At 42.1% G+C, this 17940-nt stretch overlaps 1 long non-coding RNA gene across 1 annotated transcript; it reads right to left on the reverse strand.

Moving 5' to 3' along the window:
- Positions 1-4903: 4903 nt before the first annotated feature.
- LOC135574597 (uncharacterized) lies at positions 4904-6597 on the reverse strand. The gene is made up of 3 exons (XR_010465478.1): positions 5652-6597; positions 5413-5490; positions 4904-5274 (listed from the first exon to the last, which is right to left on the reverse strand). It is a non-coding gene; the product is annotated as an uncharacterized LOC135574597 (long non-coding RNA).
- Positions 6598-17940: the final 11343 nt, after the last annotated feature.

Here is a 17940-nt window from a genome sequence, read left to right on the forward strand (position 1 = left end):
GTTAGGAGGGATCTTAGACCCGGGCTCTCCAACCCTGTTCCTGGAGAGCTACCCTCCTGTAGATTGCCACTCTATCCTCAGTTGTTTCCCACCTGAGCCCCCTTCAACTCAAACCACCGGTTTTCAATGGGGTTCAAGTCTGGAGATTGAGATCGTCTTTGCAAAATGTTGATTTTGTGGTCAATTATCAATTTCTTTGTATTTTGATGTGTGATTGGGGTTATTGTAATTGCTGTAAGAGCCACCTGTGGTCAAGTTTCAGCCCCCTAGCAGAGGCAACAAGGTTTTTGGCTAAAACATCCTGGAACTTGGTAAAGTTCATGATGCCGTTGACCTTAACAAGAACCCTAGGAGCAGTGGAAGAAAAATAGGCCCATGACATCACAGATCCACCACCAATGTTACAGTAGGGATGAGGTATTGACGGCGCATGCATTGTTCTTTAGAAGGTCAAACCCAACATTGGTGCGCGTGGCCAATTAGCTTTATTTCATATAATCTGACCATCGTACCGCCTGGAGTTTGCTAAACGGCATTGACACTTGGATTTGAAACGGGGCAATGGTCATATGACATAGAAATAGAGCTCTTTGTTTCACGCCCTGACCATAGAGAGCCCTCGGGGATCTCTATGGTGTAATAGGTCAGGGCGTGACTAGGGGGGTTTCTAGGTATTATATTTCTGTTGGTGAGTGTGTATGGTTCCCAATTGGAGGCAGCTGATAATCATTACCTCTAATTGGGGATCATACTTTTAGTGTGTTCTTTTTCCCACCTGGTATGGGGGATATTGTTTTGTATGAGTGCCTATGTGCGCTACATATTTTCACGATCGTTATATCTTTGTTTTTTTGGAAATTTCACTATCAGTAAAATGTGCAACTCTATTTACGCTGAGCCTTGGTCCAATTATTCATACGACGGTCGTGACTGAATATCCCCCCCTAGTCAGGACCAAGCAGCATGCCCAGGAGGTGAATGGAGCAGTTTGAGGAGGGATATCGGAGAGGGATGTTGGCTAGGAGTATGCTGCCTTGCGGGCGTTTTGAAGAGCGTATCATCGGTCCAGTGCAACCTGTGTCGGCTCCACACACGAGGCCTCCATTGCGCCTCCCTAGCCCGGTACATCCTGTGCCGGCTCCCCGCATTTGCCCTGAAGAGCATGTCATCAGTCCGGTGCAACTTGTGCCGGCTCCACTCACCAGGCCTCCAGTGCCCCTTCCCAACCCGGTACGTTCTGTGCCGGCTCCCCGCACTCACCCTGAGGAGCGTATCATCAGTCTGATGCAACCTGTGCAGGCTCCCTGCACTCCTCCACCAGTGCGTGTGTACAGTCCGGAGTATCCAGCGACGGTTCATAGTCCGGAGCTTCCAGCGACGGTTCACAGTTCAGAGCCTCCGGTGACGGTCCATGGCCCGGAGCTTCCTGCGCTGGTGCCATGGACGGAGCCTTCCACTGCGCCGATGCCCAGTCCAGGCATGGCGTCCAGTCCCGCTCCATGGCCGGAGCCTTCCTCTGCGCATATAATGTATAGATATATTTATTTATTATCAAACTTCATCCAGATATTACACCTTTGATGTGTATGGAGTACACCATTACTAGTTAGCTTGTAATCTCCAAACAATTACACCAGTGTTCCTGGAAAATAATGTGTATTGTGTAATATAGGTTATAGCCAAGAGAGGAGGATGTGGTGGCATGTTAGAGCACAGACATTCTAATTTCAGTGGTGCTCATAAGGACCCCTAAAACAACTGAAATGTGGCCACACCCAAATATTTTGTAATTTTTTTTCTAACCCTCAGTGGTCAATGTGTGAAAGGACCCTGAGTGCAGGAGTAGACTATAATGGACATGTGGATTTCTGTACATTGTAATAATTTATTTTCCATTCTATTGTTTGCTCAGCATGTAATAATAAGCATTATCAGAACAGGCATTAAATGATAAACAGAACAAAACAAGGCCCCATTCTGTGATTTTATTTATCCACATCCTCACTTGTCAAAATTACAATATTGCTGCTTGCTCAACCCTTTTCCTTGGTCAACATCACACACACTGGAGACCTCAGTCCTATAAGACACAAGAAAAACATAGGTAGGTTGTTGAATTGTCATTATGTCTGTCATGGATCCGGTCCATACATTACTGTTTCGCAGTTCACAGTTTAGCCCAGAGAACTGTGAATTAGACAGGGATTATCTCTCTATATACAGTCAACACAGTGATGTCGAGTTGTTACTCACCCTGTGTACATCAACGACCGGGCAAACCACCTTTGATTGTCCAGCCCTGGTATACTCTTCAACTACAGTGGCTTGTATACTCTTCAACTACAGTGGCTTGCGAAAGTACTCACTCCCCTTGGCATTTTTCCGATTTTGTTGCCTTACAACCTGAAATTAAAATAGTTTTTTGGGGGTTTGTATGGTTTGATTTACACAACATGCCTACCACTTTGAAGGTGCCAATATGTTTATCGTAAAACAAACAAGAAATAAGACCAAAAAACTGAAAAAATTTGCGTGCATAACTATTCACCCCTCAAAATCAATACTTTGTAGAGCCATCTTTGCAGCAATTACAGCTGCAAGTCTCTTGGGGTTTGTCTCTATAAGTTTGGCACATCAAGCTAGGACCGGGAATTTTTCCACATTCTTTATTAAGGCAAAACTGCTCCAGCTCCTTCAAGTTGGATGGGTTCTGCTGGTGTACAGCGATATTTAAGTTGTACCACAGATTCTCAATTGGATTGAGGTCTGGGCTTTGACTAGGCCATTCCAAGACATGTAAATGTTTCCCCTTAATAAACCACTCGAGTGTTGCTTTAGCATTAAGTTTAGGCTCATTGGCCTGCTGGAAGGTAAACAGGTTTTCCTCAAGAATTTCCCTGTATTTTGCTCCATCCATCATGCCTTCAATTTTGACCAGTTTCCCAGTCCCTGCCGATGAAAAATATCCCCACAGCATGATGCACCATGCTTCACTGTGGGGATGGTGTTCTTGAGGTGATTAGAGGTGTTGGGGTTGTGCCAGACACAGTAGCATTTTCCTTGATGGCTCTGTGGAGTGTATGACTTAAAGTGGTCCTACGAACAGATACTTCAATCTCCGCTGTGGAGCTTTGCAGCTCCTTCAGGGTTATCTTTGTTGCCTCTCTGATTAATGCCCTCCTTGACTGGTCAGTGAGTTTTGGTGGGCGGCCCTCTCTTGGCAAGTTTGCTGTGGTGACATTCTTTCCATTTTTAAATAACGGTATATATATTTTTTATAGCCTAACCCTGATCTGGACTTCTCCACTACTTTGTCCCTGACCTGTTTGGAGAGCTCCTTGGTTTTCATGGTGCCCTTTGCTTGGTGGTGCCCCTTACTTAGTGATGATGCAGACTCTGGGGCCTTTCAGAACAGGTGTATATATATTGAGATCATGTGACACTTAGATTGCACACCGGTGTACTTTAGTTATGTGACTTCTGAAGGTAATAGGTTGCACCAGATATTTTTAGGGGCTTCCTAGCAAAGGAGGTGTATACATATCCACGCATCAATTTTCTGTTTAAATTATTTTGAAACAAGTTATTTTTTTCATTTCACTTGACCAATTTGGACTATTTTGTGTATGTCCATTACATGAAATCCATATAAAAATCCATTTAAATTACAGGTTGTAATGCAACAAATAGGAAAAACGTCAAGGGGGATCGATACTTTTGCAAGGCACTGTAGGTTTTGGGGGGATTATAGGGGGATGGACAATCGTGTTGTCTTAAGAGTCAAAAATTACCCGCCACTATGTTGAAAAGCAGAGAAATCACCCTAAATGATATTTTTTCAACTTGAAATTTGATTACTTTTCCGCTACAGTGACCCCAACATTAGAAAAAGTGAAACTTCGCCTTTGTTCATATTTCCATGAAAGACGTACACCACCAACAGGGTACAAAGATTGTCTTAGGGTCATTTTTGACCCAGCAGTTTAAAAATCTTTTAAACACCACAAAAATCACGAAGACACACACACACAATGAGAAATTGAGATTGTGTGCTACTGATTGAACTCAGACAAAATGAAAATGTTCTTGTGCATGAGCAGCACCTCCCCTTCACGACCCCACACATGACTCAAGTTCACAGACAAAATTAAAACAATTTCAGACAAAATAAAAATGTATTGAAAGCATTGTTTCCTAATGGGGAATGCAGTCAGAGGCTATAAAGACGCTGCAGATGACAGTCCCCCAGTACTCTCTTTGCTGAAGCTATGAGTGCCCGTTTCAGTGCCCAACAGGTCGTAGATCTGATTTTTTCAGATGTCCAGGAGGAACAAGAGAACAATGATTTACAAGAGCAGGTATCTGAAGATGGGTATGATGCATCATCTTCAGATGAAGACAACCCCCAAACTGAAAGACATTTTTCTCAAAGAACAGCAAAATAGCATGGTCCTTGTCACCATATGACAACCAGGGCAGGATGGCAGCACAAAATGTCAGAAGGATGACCCCAGGCATGCAGACAAGACATACAGTTGCCCAGTATATCACCACAACATTCTACATGTTCATCACACCACCCATCAAAATAAATCATCCTGGAGATTACAAATTTGGAGGGTTTCCGTAAATATGGAGACAACTTGGAAAGGATGGATGAGATTGACCTGCATGCCTACATAGGGCTGCTAATCTTAGCGGGTGTGTATAGGTCCCGAGGCGAGGCCACGTGTAGTCGTTGGGATGCAGAGAGTGGAAGGGCGATTTTCCGTGCCACGATGCCACTGAAAGTCTTTCACACTTTCTCCAGAAGTGGGTGGAGCGTCTGCCATACCTCTACAACCCTGAACCTGAAATAACAGTGGATGAGCAACTGATTCCATTCAGAGGTACATTTTTATTTTCATATCTGTAATGTAAGTGATTTTCACTGTTCATTTTATTATGTATTGCTCTAATACCATTGTTTTATGTGATTAGTATCAGTGTCACAGAAAACAATTAATGATCGTAATCTCTTGTCAAAAAGGTTGCTGTCCTTCCCTGCAGTATATGCCCAGCAAGCCAGCAAAGTATGGCATCAAGATATGGGTGGCCTGTGACGCACAATCCAGCTACGCTTGGAAGATGCAAGTCTACACAGGAAAACCGACCAGTGGAGGCCCGGAGAAGAACCAGGGGATGTGGGTGGTGCTCGATGTGACAGTTGGACTGATGGGGCACAATGTCACGTTTGACAATTTCTTCACCTCTTATGAACTCAGCCAGCAGCTCCTGAAAAGGAAGATCACAATGGTTGGCACAGTTAGAAAGAACAAGCTTGAGCTCCTGTATTCCTCAAAACAATGGGGAGAGAGAGAGGCCTTCTCATCAAAGTTTGCCTTCACCCCCACCACTACTCTAGTTTCTTACCTCCTAAAGAGGAACAAGGGCACACTGCACACAGCGGCTGAGATCAGTGATCACGAGGACAGGAAGCCAGCCATCATCCTGGAATACAACCACAACATAGGAGGCGACAACCTGGACAAGATGACTGGAATTTACAGCTGCAGGAGGATGACTGTCCAATGGCCCCTGGTCATCTTCCATTACATCATTGATGTGTCCTCATACAATGCCTTCGTGATATGGAACAAGATCAACCCTACCTGGATTCCTGCGAAGCAGAACAAGAGGAGGTTGTTCCTGGAGCAGGTGGGAATGGCACTTTCCAAACCCCACACATTCAAAGAAGGGAGTGCCTCCTCCACAGCAGCCTCTGCAGCGCTTGTGAAGGCTGTTCAGGGGGCTGAATCTTGTCCTGATCCACCTGAGGCTGCAGCTGGGGAATGCAAGAGGAGATAACAATTCTGCCCCGCAAAGAAGGACTGTAAAACAAATACTATTTGCTGCACATGTGAGAAATACAACTGCATACTGACCTACATGTGGTAATTAGAGTTGATTAATTTATGTTTGCGTTTTTGTTTTGTATCTATTATCGGAGAACTTTGGATGTTTTCACTCAGGAGACTCCCAGTTAGATAGCAAGTGTTCCTTTTTTCCCAAAATATTATTTTTGTAGGCAAAATAGCTACCGTTTGTTCGTCAGGTATGGCTGAGAAATCGACCGGAAAATGCAGTCACTACAAGCCAAACTTTATATATCCGTCGAGACAATTGGTTTCTCATAAGAAGCGATTGGAAAAATGGCTACCTCAGTACTTTATGCAAGATTTTCTGCGGGAGATATCATGTGACCACTTGCTAAATGTGGTCCCTTACGGCTATTTTTCAACATAAATGCGTAAAAAGACGTCACAATGCTGTAGACACCTTGGGGAATACGTAGAAAACGTAAGCTCATTCGTAGCTCATTCACAGCCATATAAGGAGTCATTGGCATGAGGCGGTTTCAAAAAATGCGGCACTTCCTGATTAGATTTTTATCTGGGTTTCGCTTGTAACATCAGTTCTGTTGCACTCACAGACAAAATCTTTGCAGTTTTGGAAACGTCAGTGTTTTCTATTCAAAGCTGTCAATTATATGCATAGTTGAGCATCTTTTCCGTGACAAAATATCTTGTTTAAAACGGGAACGTTTATTATCCAAAAATGAAAATACTACCCCCTAGTTAGAAAAGGCATACGCAAATGCATAAGAGTTTGTTTACTGTTAAGGGAATTTTTATCAATGATGACTAATTATGTATACATTTCAAATCAGGACTGACTAATCCGAATACTATTATGTTACTGGACATGTATGAATTTTCTCTCTTGCTCCCAGTATTGAATACAATGTAGTCAAGAGTTTAGAACAATGACGGCCTGTTCCTTGGTACAAATGAATGAACTATCTCCAGACTGTCTAGAATGCTTATCTACACTGACTGACCTTGGCTCTAGGCAAGGAGGGAAGGCTTGAGATCTATAGAGCCTTTCTACCAGTGTCAAGAAGAGATGGAACATTTAGAAAACGTTGACATCATTTTCAGTTTATAACCTGTGGTAAAATGTGTATGAACTCAGTACTCTCTTGAATTAAAGGCTGTTACTTGACTTTTAAGACCGGGGCTCTGTCCATTCTTATAAAATAAGGGTCTTACAAACCCTTATGCATTGACAGAGTGTTTAATTTTGATTGGGAATTAAAACAGAGGAATTAAATTCCTACAACATTTACTAACATGCTTTACATAGTCATTGTGTGCAAGACATATGGAACCAAATACTAAACTTCTCCAAATACTTATGACTTCTTGGTGGGGACTATAAAATGCTTTCCTTTCTAAATGGTAGAACAGATATGTATAAAAATATCGTAAAATCAAGGGTGGCAGGCTGTACTGTCAGTTTATATGAAATATTTGACCTCAAATCCAAAATGTTGAATATGGAGCCAAATGTAAGATGTTATCTTCACTGTCCAAATACATTTTTATTTATACTAGGCAAGTCAGTTAAGAACAAATTCTTATTTTCAATGACTGCCTAGGAACAGTGGGTTAACTGCCTTGTTCAGGGGCAGAACGACAGATTTGTACCTTGTCAGCTGGGGGGTTTGAACTTGCAACCTTCCGGTTACTTGTCCAACCACTACTTGTCCAACCGTTACTTGCTCTAACCACTAGGCTACCCTGCCGCCCCATATGGAGGGAGTGTACATACATTACATAGGATTTCTGGTTCATGAATATGATTTGACATTGCTCTATGATGGCGAGGTATGATGCCGAGGAGGAAGCAACAGGCAACTCATATATATTCCTTATATCTCTCAAAAATGCAGCATGAACCTGACTCTCCACTTGGTTCGTATAGGGAGCCAACTAGTCTATAAAAGCTGGATACAGTTCAGAGAGAGAGGGTGAGAGAGAGAGAGATCACTGCAGTTGGGAGACCCCCATATGCTTCCTGGCCAAACACTAAGAAAGTGGAGAAAAATGTGGTCTACTGTTACACCAAGTCTCATGGGTGGGTTTCAAACTATCCAACTGTGCCAGGTTACTTCATGGTTAATGACTTTACAATTATCAGAGTCAATGGTTAAGCTTGCCTTTTAGCCAAATGCTCAGTTGAGGGTATTAAAATGTAAAACTCGCTCATTAAAATGTAAAACTCTGACGAAGAGGAGTAGTAGGAAGGATCGGAGGACAACGTGGTAAGTGTTTGTGGTAAGGACAGCGTGGTAAGTGTTCATCTTAGTTTTTAATAAGAAACGTGAACACTGAAACAAAAACAATAGACGACAATGTGAAATAACTAAACCGAAACAGTACCGTGTGGACCAAACACTGACACGGAAAACAAACACCCACAACTCAAAAGTGAAACCAGGCTCCCTAAGTATGATTCTCAATCAGGGACAACGATTGACAGCTGCCTTATTGAGAACCATACCAGGCCGAACACAGCAATCCCAAATCAATAGAAAAAAGAACATAGACAACCCACCCAACTCACGCCCTGACCATACTAAAACAAAGACATAATAGAAGAACGTGACAGGGCTCTAGCTACGTAACCAAAGGGAAAGAATCAGTTATATTTAGGCAGGCGTAGACACTAATAACTGTCCCTTGATGTTTCAAAGAATGGCGAACACCTGCAAAATTTCTAAAAAATAAAAGAATGGGATAGATAGCTGGTGATTACAGATTGTGGGATAACATTTGGGGGATTTACATTTCTTCAAACATTTTAACTGAATCTTGTTTCACAATGAGGCTTAGATATGTGATCACATGATCTCTGTTATGATCGTCTGTTATAACCATTTTGTGTTTAACTGCAGATTAATTAAACTACATTGTTGGTTTGGGCTAGTAAATTAGCATTGCACAGTAAATTATACACTTGTATTCAGCGCATGTGACAAATATAAATTGATTTGACATTGGAGTTGCTTACCAAGAAGACCGTGAATGTTCCTGAGTGGCCAAGTCACAGTTTTGACTTAAATCCACTTAAAAATCTATGGTAAGACCTGAAAATCAATGATTAACAACTAATTTGACAAAGTTTAAAGAAATTTGAAAAGAATAATGGGCAAATGGTGCACAATCCAGGTGTGGAAAGCTCTTATTGAGACTTACCCAGAAAGACTCACAGCTGTAATCGCTGACAAAGTATTGAGGGGGGTAAATACTTATGTAAATTAGGTATTTCTGTATTTATTTCCAGTAACTTTGCAAAACATTTTTTTAACACGTTTTCACTTTGTAGATAGGTAAGAAAGAAACATATGTAATACATTTTGAATTCAGCCTGTAACACAACACAATGTGGAATAAGTCAAGGGGTATGAGTACTGTAATCAGGGTTAGACCCACACCTACCTAGAAAACAGAATTTATTCTTGACATCACATCCCTACCAGACTTTCACCCATTTAATCCCATCTTCCGAAACACACCATCTTTCTTGTGTAACCCCTACTTTATTTTGTTGTCTTAAACCTTTTTTTCCCGACTGCGATGTTGACAGCTGCTTGTTTTGCTAAACACTGTCAGTCTGTCTGACAGTCTGTCTGTGGGGTTGGGTGGTGACGGTAGTGATAGTCTGATAGTCACTTATAAGTGACAGGTTTTACATTCAGACAATCTGCCCCATCTACCGCGCATGCAAGCAAACACAAACCCACATAATAATACACTGTCAACAGAGGATGATAGGAGCTTTTACATATCAAACATTTAGGAGAAAATCAACAGCTGAATTCAGGTCCTTATTGGCAGTGAATTTCAATGCATAACTGTGTGTGTGTTGTGTGTGGGTGTGTGTGGGTGTAGGGGGGGGGGTGCGCGTGTGTGTGTGAGAGAGAGAGAGAGAGAGAGGGAGAGCTTTTTCTTGTTTCAAACAAAATAAGAAAAAATGGGTTTTCATCACCACATGCTATTTGCATTATGGGTAGGGGAAGTTTTGCAAGTTAAGTAATTTTGTACATTCATCATCACTCCATCAAGGGTAAGTATCTTTGTTGGAAATAATATAGTATTCTGAGTATGGGATAAATTGAGCTGCGGGACAGGGTAAGTTAAGCCTACGCATTTCTGTATTGAATTAAATATTACCACTACCTTTTTAGAATCATTTCTATATTTTATATCCATTTTACAAACACAATTCAACACAATCACTATTGCTATTAGTCTTGTAATAATTGTAAGTATCTTTTAACACCGGTTTAACACCTAATAAAAACATATATTTTTAAATAATTTTAACATAGGCCGAGGTCTGTTGTTACTTCATATCCCCTTGATAATGCCTTGCATTTTTCCTAGGAAGAAAACATTTACATTTTCTCAACTTGCCCCATGGCCACTGGCTCAACATAGCCCAAGGCCAACATTTTGACAATATTATCCCACACAGCTACAAGGATGCACTTTCATGCTAGGCTTAGGAAGCTTATAGGGACCTCAACTGATGTATAGAACAATATTAAAATAATCTTCTTTGGTTTAGATACAAGCATCCTGAAACCTCTAACACAATAAATTAAATTAACTTTTTTCTAATCAAATTTGGCTACTGGTTCATCTGCCTCACCTTAAGTCCATTCTCGTGGGAAGCTGCCAGTAAGTGCTACCAGTCAGTATCTGGATAATGAGTGAAAGGCTTAATAATGTTTGTGATATCAACAGAGAAGTATATTTTCTGATTTTAAATATTGACTGACTCATCAAGCTGCCTAATCAAGAAATTATTTTTGTTAAAAAAACTGTAACCAGTGCCTGCAACCTGGTTCAGGTTGTCAGTCAACCTACTTGTGTATTTACAAATACCACATGAATTAAATCATCAACATGAATTGATCACAGCAGGCTGTATCACATCCGGTCGTGATTGGGAGTCAGATAGGGTGGCGCACAATTGGCCCTGCGTCGTCCGGGTTTGGCTGGGGTAGGCCGTCATTTTAAATAAGAATTTGTTCTTAACTGACTTGCCTAGTTAACCTCTAGTGACACCCCATCCCGTGAACGGGACCGTTGTCATCATCTGAGATGAATTAGCATAACGCAACGGACATAAATGTTCCTAGAAAATAATTATATTCATGAAAATCACAAGTGAAATATATTGGAACACAGTTTAGCCTTTTGTTAATCACCCTGTCATCTCAGATTTTCAAAATATGCTTTACAGCCAAAGCTAGACAAGCATTTGTGTAAGTTTATCGATAGCCTAGCATAGCATTATGCCTTGCTAGCAGCAGGCAACCTTGTCACGAAAATCAGAAAAGCAATCAAATTAAATTGTTTACCTTTGATGATCTACGGATGTAAAACTACGTCCCAATGCTCTAGACACCGTGGGGAATACATAGAAAGCGTAATCTGGTTGATAGGGCATTCACAGCTCAATAGGGACGCATCGGAACGCAGGGCTTTCAAAAGAGTCACTTCCGGATTGGATTCTGTTATACTCACAGACAATATTTTTACAGTTTTGGAAACTTTAGAGTGTTTTCTATCCTAAGCTGTCAATTATATGCATATTCTAGTATCTTGTCCTGACAAAATATCCCGTTTAATTTGCGAACGTTATTTTTCCAAAAATGAAAATACTGCCCCCTAGTACCTACAGGTTAAAAGGTTAATGAAGATTATAATGAAAATCCTATGAAGAAGAATCATAAAATACAGGACGAGATGTTAAAAACTGTCCATTGTGCCAATAGATGGTATGCACTCACATGAGATTTGCCGTGATGTTGACAGAGTGGCATGGGAAGTTTATTTCTTAGACTGGGTTAAGATGTCAAGATGTCAATTTTGGGACACATCCTCAGCAGTGTCCCTTCGAATCAGTGGGTGTTTCGGCCTTTAATCACTAAACACCCTCATCAAAGGTGGCCAGCTAAAGGATGATCAAGCCTTAGCTTGTATCCCATGGCCAATTAAGATTCCCCACGGGACTATGCAAGGCAGGGGCGTCCTCCTCCCTGAGCCAGCCCTACAGCTGACCGCATACCTCATGTGCCCTCCTCAAGTTGGAGGGATCTGAATTGGGTTCTCAGGTGGGGCTGGGGGGTCATGAAGTTATAGCCCACAAGGGTCCTTCCGTTTGATCCAGATCCACTGACTGTCTCTTTCAGCTGCTTGAGAAACTGCTCTGACGGTCTGCCGCAGAGCCTGTCCATGGATTCCAAGTTCTTTCAGCAACCTGATGGTGGAAGAAGCCATGAATCCTCTGCATCCCACTTCAACTGGCCAGACTTTTGCATTCCAGCCACGCTGAGTTGCATCTGCTGCCAACTCTGTGTAACGCAGTTTCTTACGCTCGTAGGCCTCTTCAACAGAGTTTTCCCACGGGACTGGGAGCTCTATGATGTACACAGCCTTTCGTGAAGGGGACCATGTCTGGCCTAAGGTTGGTAGAAGCAATCTCAGGTTGAAAAATGAGTTGCTGGCCAATATCGACAAGCTTCTTCCAGTCCCGGGCCATGGCTATGTGTCCAGTTTCTGGCTTCGTAGGAGGATGCTTGGGCCTTTTCTGTCCCTCCCGGATGAATGTTGTTGTTATGACGGGATTGCTTGTTTTTGGAGGTAATGAATTGGTTGCACTCCTCTTGGTCTCAAGTGCTGCAGCCAGGCTCTTGGGGACCTGATTGTGCCTCCAGGTGTAGCGGCCTTATGAGAGGCTGGTCTTGCAACCGGTCATTATATGCCTGAGAGTCGCAGGCGCTGGGCAGAGGGGGCAGGTCGGGTCCTCGCCATACCATTGATGTAGGTTTTTTGGTGATGGAAGCACATCATAAACAGTTCTTATGATGAAGCTGATGTTGCTTGCCTCCATTTGCCAAAGCTCACTCCAGTTGATCTATCTCCTCTCCAGGCCTTCTTGCAGTCTCCTCCTGTCAGTGCAGCTCCTCGACCACCAGCTTCCTGCGTTCAGATGTTGTTGCCTTATGGAACATTGGTTTGCTTGCTGCCAGGCCAAAGCCTCCTCTTCCATCCTGGATATTCCCCACAATGTCTTGGTGTCTCAGAGCTGATGTTGCTTACTGCACAACCTTGGATGATGTCCATTTCCGTCCAGTTTGTAGGGGAGGTGCAGCCTTGATAATGGTCTGGTTTTTGGAGTCCTTTAATGTCATCTGAAGTCTTACTTTAGAGCACTTGTACTCCACCGTTAGACTTGTAAGAGGTAGTTCAAAGACCCCTTTGCCATAGAGGCCGATGTTACTCAGGCATCGTGGGACACCCAGCCATTTCTTCACGTATGAGGTAATGGTTCGCTCCATCTTCTCCACTGTTGTTATTGGGACCTCATAGATGGTGAGTTACCCGGGGGAGAAGTCCAAACTGTAGGCACCAAAGCTTGAGCTTCCCTGGCACTAGGGTCTTGTTGATGTTCTCAAGACTGTCGGCGATGTCCTGCCTTACTTGCTGAACTTGATCTTTATCCCGGAGGCTTTCGTTGTACCATCTACCCAGGCTCTTGACGGGTTGCTCAGACACCGTTGGTATCGGGTAATCTCCAATGCAGAACCTCACATCTTTAAGCTATCCCTTGACTATGGAGATGCTTCGAGATTTGCTTGGCTTGATTTTCATCCAGGCCCACTTGATGTCATCCTGCAGTTTTGCAAGTAGCCACCTGGTGCATGCTGCAGTGGTGGTCAGTGTAGTCATGTCATCCATGTATGCTCGGATAGGTGGGAGGCGGAGCCCTTCCTTAGTTCTCTCACTGCCGACCACTTATCTTGATGCCCTGATGATGACTTCAATGGCCATAGTGAAGGCCAGAGGTGAAATTGTACAGCCTGCCATTATGCCTACTTCCAAGAGCTGCCATGTTGTTTTGAAGTCAGGTGTTGTGAAACACAATTGCAGGTCTTGGAAATAGTCCTTTACCAGTGTAGTGATGGGTTCTGGTACGTGGCAAATTTTGAAGGATTCCCAGAGGAGTTCATGGGGAACTGAGCCAAAGGCATTGGCCAGGTCGAGGAAGATCACATAGAGGTCTCTCTTGTCCTTGTTTGGATCTGGTGCCAAATCATGGTCCAGGCAACCGGAGAAACCAGTTCCTTTCCAGGTAAGTGGAGAGCCTTTGTGCTATTATACTGAAAAAGATATTCCCTTCAACGTTGAGAAGGGAGATTGGTCGGAATTGACTGCTGTCTGTCGCATCCTTCTCTTTCGGGATTAGCCCACCACCAGCCCTTCGCCATACCTTTGGTATTATTTCCTTCTGCCACACTATCCTCATGAGCTTCCAAAGAAAGTGTAGAATTCAATCTGGACACTGACCCTCCAAAATGGAAGGAAGTAGAGAACGTTTTCCGACGAGCAAGAGCGGGCTCGGCTCCTGGCCGCTCTTGCTCGTCGGAAAACGTTCTCTACTTCCTTCCATTTTGGAGGGTCAGTGTCCAGATTGAATTCTGGTGGTTGAATAGGTGGGATGTCATGTGGGATGATTATCTGCTCATGCCTTTTGTGGACATTTTCCAGATGTTCTTCCAATTCTGGCTTTGGAGTTTTTAGGATTCCACACTTTTCCTTTGCGAAGAGGTCTTTGACAAACTTAAAGGGTTTTTATAGAACCGTGATCTTGAGTGTTCCTTCTTCCTACGAAGTTTCCTTAAGTTTTCCGAGTTATATTTTCCGAGTTATGCATAGAAATTCCATTATCAATCCACCCTAATGACTAAATAATAACGCACTGATACATCAATCGCCATATGGAATCAAAAATGTTATACAAAATCAAACCAAACCAATATATGTATTTACATCCGAACCTCAATAATGACTGTTCTAGGCCTATATCCAAATTTAAAGGTAATGATTAAAGAATTCCACCCTGAAACGTAACTATTAGTGATTATTAGTTCATGTAGCATGTATAATGCATAATTAAAGTACTAAACGTAAGTCCAATAAGGTTCGGTAGAGACATGTGAGGGAGAAAAATGTGCATGTGTGTCTAAGAAAATACCAAGAACAATTCGATTTTGTATGACCTGACCTGGCTAGAACTCTGAAAAACTTACGATAGGACAGGGAGTCCTTTCAAGGTTCCTCTAAAATCGGTGGAATGGAACTGCCGGCTTGGAAGTGATAAATAGTGGATACAACTCACCTACTGTTCGTGTGTATGTATGTGCGTAGGTAGGGAGTGAGTTATAAAAAGGATGTCTTTGTATTATGGACTTCAGAGCGCTCTCGTGAATAAACTGTACGAACCTTTTGCAAAAGTTGAGTCTTTGCCTAATTATTATTAAACCCAGGGTCTTACAAACCTCAGGGATTGGTCAAAGCTTATTGATTGTTAGTTATTATCATTGGGATTGAAAATTCTCCTGACAAATGCGCCCTCCAATTTCACCAGAAGATGTCAACAGGTGTCCTGCAGCCAAGCCCTAAGAAGTTACTTCAGCCCCACCCATCTCTTTAACCTTTCTAGTGCAGGGGTTCCACTAGCGGCAACATTCCGCTGAAAAGGCAGCTCGCGAAATTCTAAAATATTTTTTAGAAATATGTAACTATCACACATTAACAAGTCCAATACAACAAATTAAAGATAAACATCTTGTTAATCTACCCATTGTGTCCGAATTAAAAAACGCTTTACAGCGAAAAACACATTAGATCACCACCAAATCCAAAAAACACACAGCCATTTTTCCCAGGCAAAGATAGAGTCACAAAAGCAGAAATAGAGATTAAATGAATCACTAACCTTTGATAATCTTTATCAGATGATACTCATAGGACATCATGTTACACAATACATTTGTTTTGTTCGATAATGTGCATATTTATATCCACAAATCTCGGTTTACATTGGTGCCATGTTCAGAAAAGCCTCCAAAGTAATTACAGCGATCCACATCAAATAACAGAAATACTCATCATAAACTTTGATGAAAGATACATGTTTTACATATGATTAAAGATACACTTGTTCTTAATGCAACCGCTGTGTCAGATTTTTGTTAACCTCTAGCGACGAGCAATCCCGTATCCGGGAGCGTAATCATAGCCTCAAGCGCATTGCCATAACGCAACATTTCCTATTCATGAAAATCACAAATGAAATGAAATAAATATATTCAAACACAAGCTTAGCCTTTTGTTAACAACACTGTCATCTCAGATTTTCAAAATATGTGTTACAGCCAACGCTAGACAAGCACTTGTGTAAGTTTAGCATGGCATAATGCTATGCTAGGCTGTGCTGGCAGCAGGCAACATTTTCACGAAAATAAGAAAAGCAATCAAATTAAATCATTTACCTTTTAAGAACTTCGGATCTTTTCACTCAGGAGACTCCCAGTTAGATAATTATATGTCAATTATATGCATAGTCGAGCATCTTTTCGTGACAAAATATCTTTTAAAACGGGAACGTTTTTTATCCAAAAATTAAAATACTGCCCCCTAGTCGTAAAAGGTTAAAAGCACTGTGTGAGTATCCCTTAAAAAGAGTGCAATAACACAAGTTGTCATTTAGCCATCTCTCGGCTGATAGAAACAATAATATGAATTAGCTAATAGCAATTACTATTTACCATTTTCATCACATTCCAGCTGAGCTCACCAGTGATCAAAATAATTAAGTAAAACACTTTCTAAATGTCGAAAGTAATCAGATGGTGGATAGAGTTTGTGCTTGCCACCATGTTTGTTTTTCTATGTCAACCAAAGATAAGAAAATATGACAAGATGAGTTGGATCTGTTTGCATGATGAAGGTAAGGGGGGGGGGGGTGTCGTCTACCATCATTTACACTACTTCCCATAATTCACTTCCAGGTCCATTACAATCTATGCAAGAGTGCATGATGTGTTATCAGTACTTGAAAACGTGAATAAAACAGTAAATAAACAAAGTATTACCACAAAAACCCTTTTCTGATTGTGATTTATTGATACAATTGGCCATTGTCGGTGTTATGATACTGAAAATGTGTTTGTTGACATTTCTACTGTTGTGGCTAGATGGAGTAGCTAGGCCTACAACAGCTCCATGTAGTGGTCACGTCGGGGACAACAGTTGTTGAAATCTATCATTGTAGCTATGCCTAACCCTTTTCCTAACCTTAACCTCATTATCGTAACCTCCTATGTTAAATCAACTGCCAGCTGCGTTAATTTGCCTATCCTGCTAAACTGCTATGTAAACAAACCATCTGTAGAGGCAAATGATCAGTATCATCACACCGGTAGCTAATCACGTAACCCCTGACACTCACTTGGAGACATTCAGTATTGTTGTTTATATATGTAGGTAGTTAGCTAAGCTGTAGCATTAGCCATGTCTTTTCAAAAAGAGGCAACTCACAAATGCAGAAATTTGGGAGATTTTTGTTCATTCTGGCAATGAATCAGAATCGGACAGTGACAGTGAGGAGCTGCCCCCTAACCTTGTGGCCATTGAAAAGTCCAAGGTCCCACTGAAGAAGCTGGTGGTGATGGAGGCAGACCAACAGTGGGTGAAGTACAGCTCTGCGGTAGCTGGACGGCCGCCAGCTATTTCACCCCTCCTGGCCTTGCTGTTGGCTTTGAGTCCCAGTCTGGAGTGCAAAGCCTCTGAGGCAGAGTGCTTCAAGCTGACAGAGGAGCTGGTTGGAGACATTGTGGAGGAGACCAATTGCTGTGCCTTGGAGCCACAGAAGAAGAAAGAGCCACAGGGAAGGTGGACCACATGACGGGAGAGAGAGATGGCCACTGAGACGCTAGCATCTCGCCTAGCCACTAGCCTGAGGAAATGCGTTGCGCCAAATTCATATAGTACTCGACTTTCATTAAATCACACATGCAGGGTACTCAATTAAAGCTACACTTTTTTCGATTAATTCCGTCCATGTATACCCAAAATGTCCAATTATAAAGCCCGTCTGATCCAGAAAAAAACAGCTTTCCAAAACGCAATGTCATTACAAAAAATTTAAAAAGTTGCCTATAAACTTTGCCAAAATTCTTCAAACTACTTTTGTAAT

Source organism: Oncorhynchus nerka, linkage group LG13 (assembly GCF_034236695.1).
Source record: "Oncorhynchus nerka isolate Pitt River linkage group LG13, Oner_Uvic_2.0, whole genome shotgun sequence".
NCBI classification, from domain to species: domain Eukaryota; kingdom Metazoa; phylum Chordata; class Actinopteri; order Salmoniformes; family Salmonidae; genus Oncorhynchus; species Oncorhynchus nerka.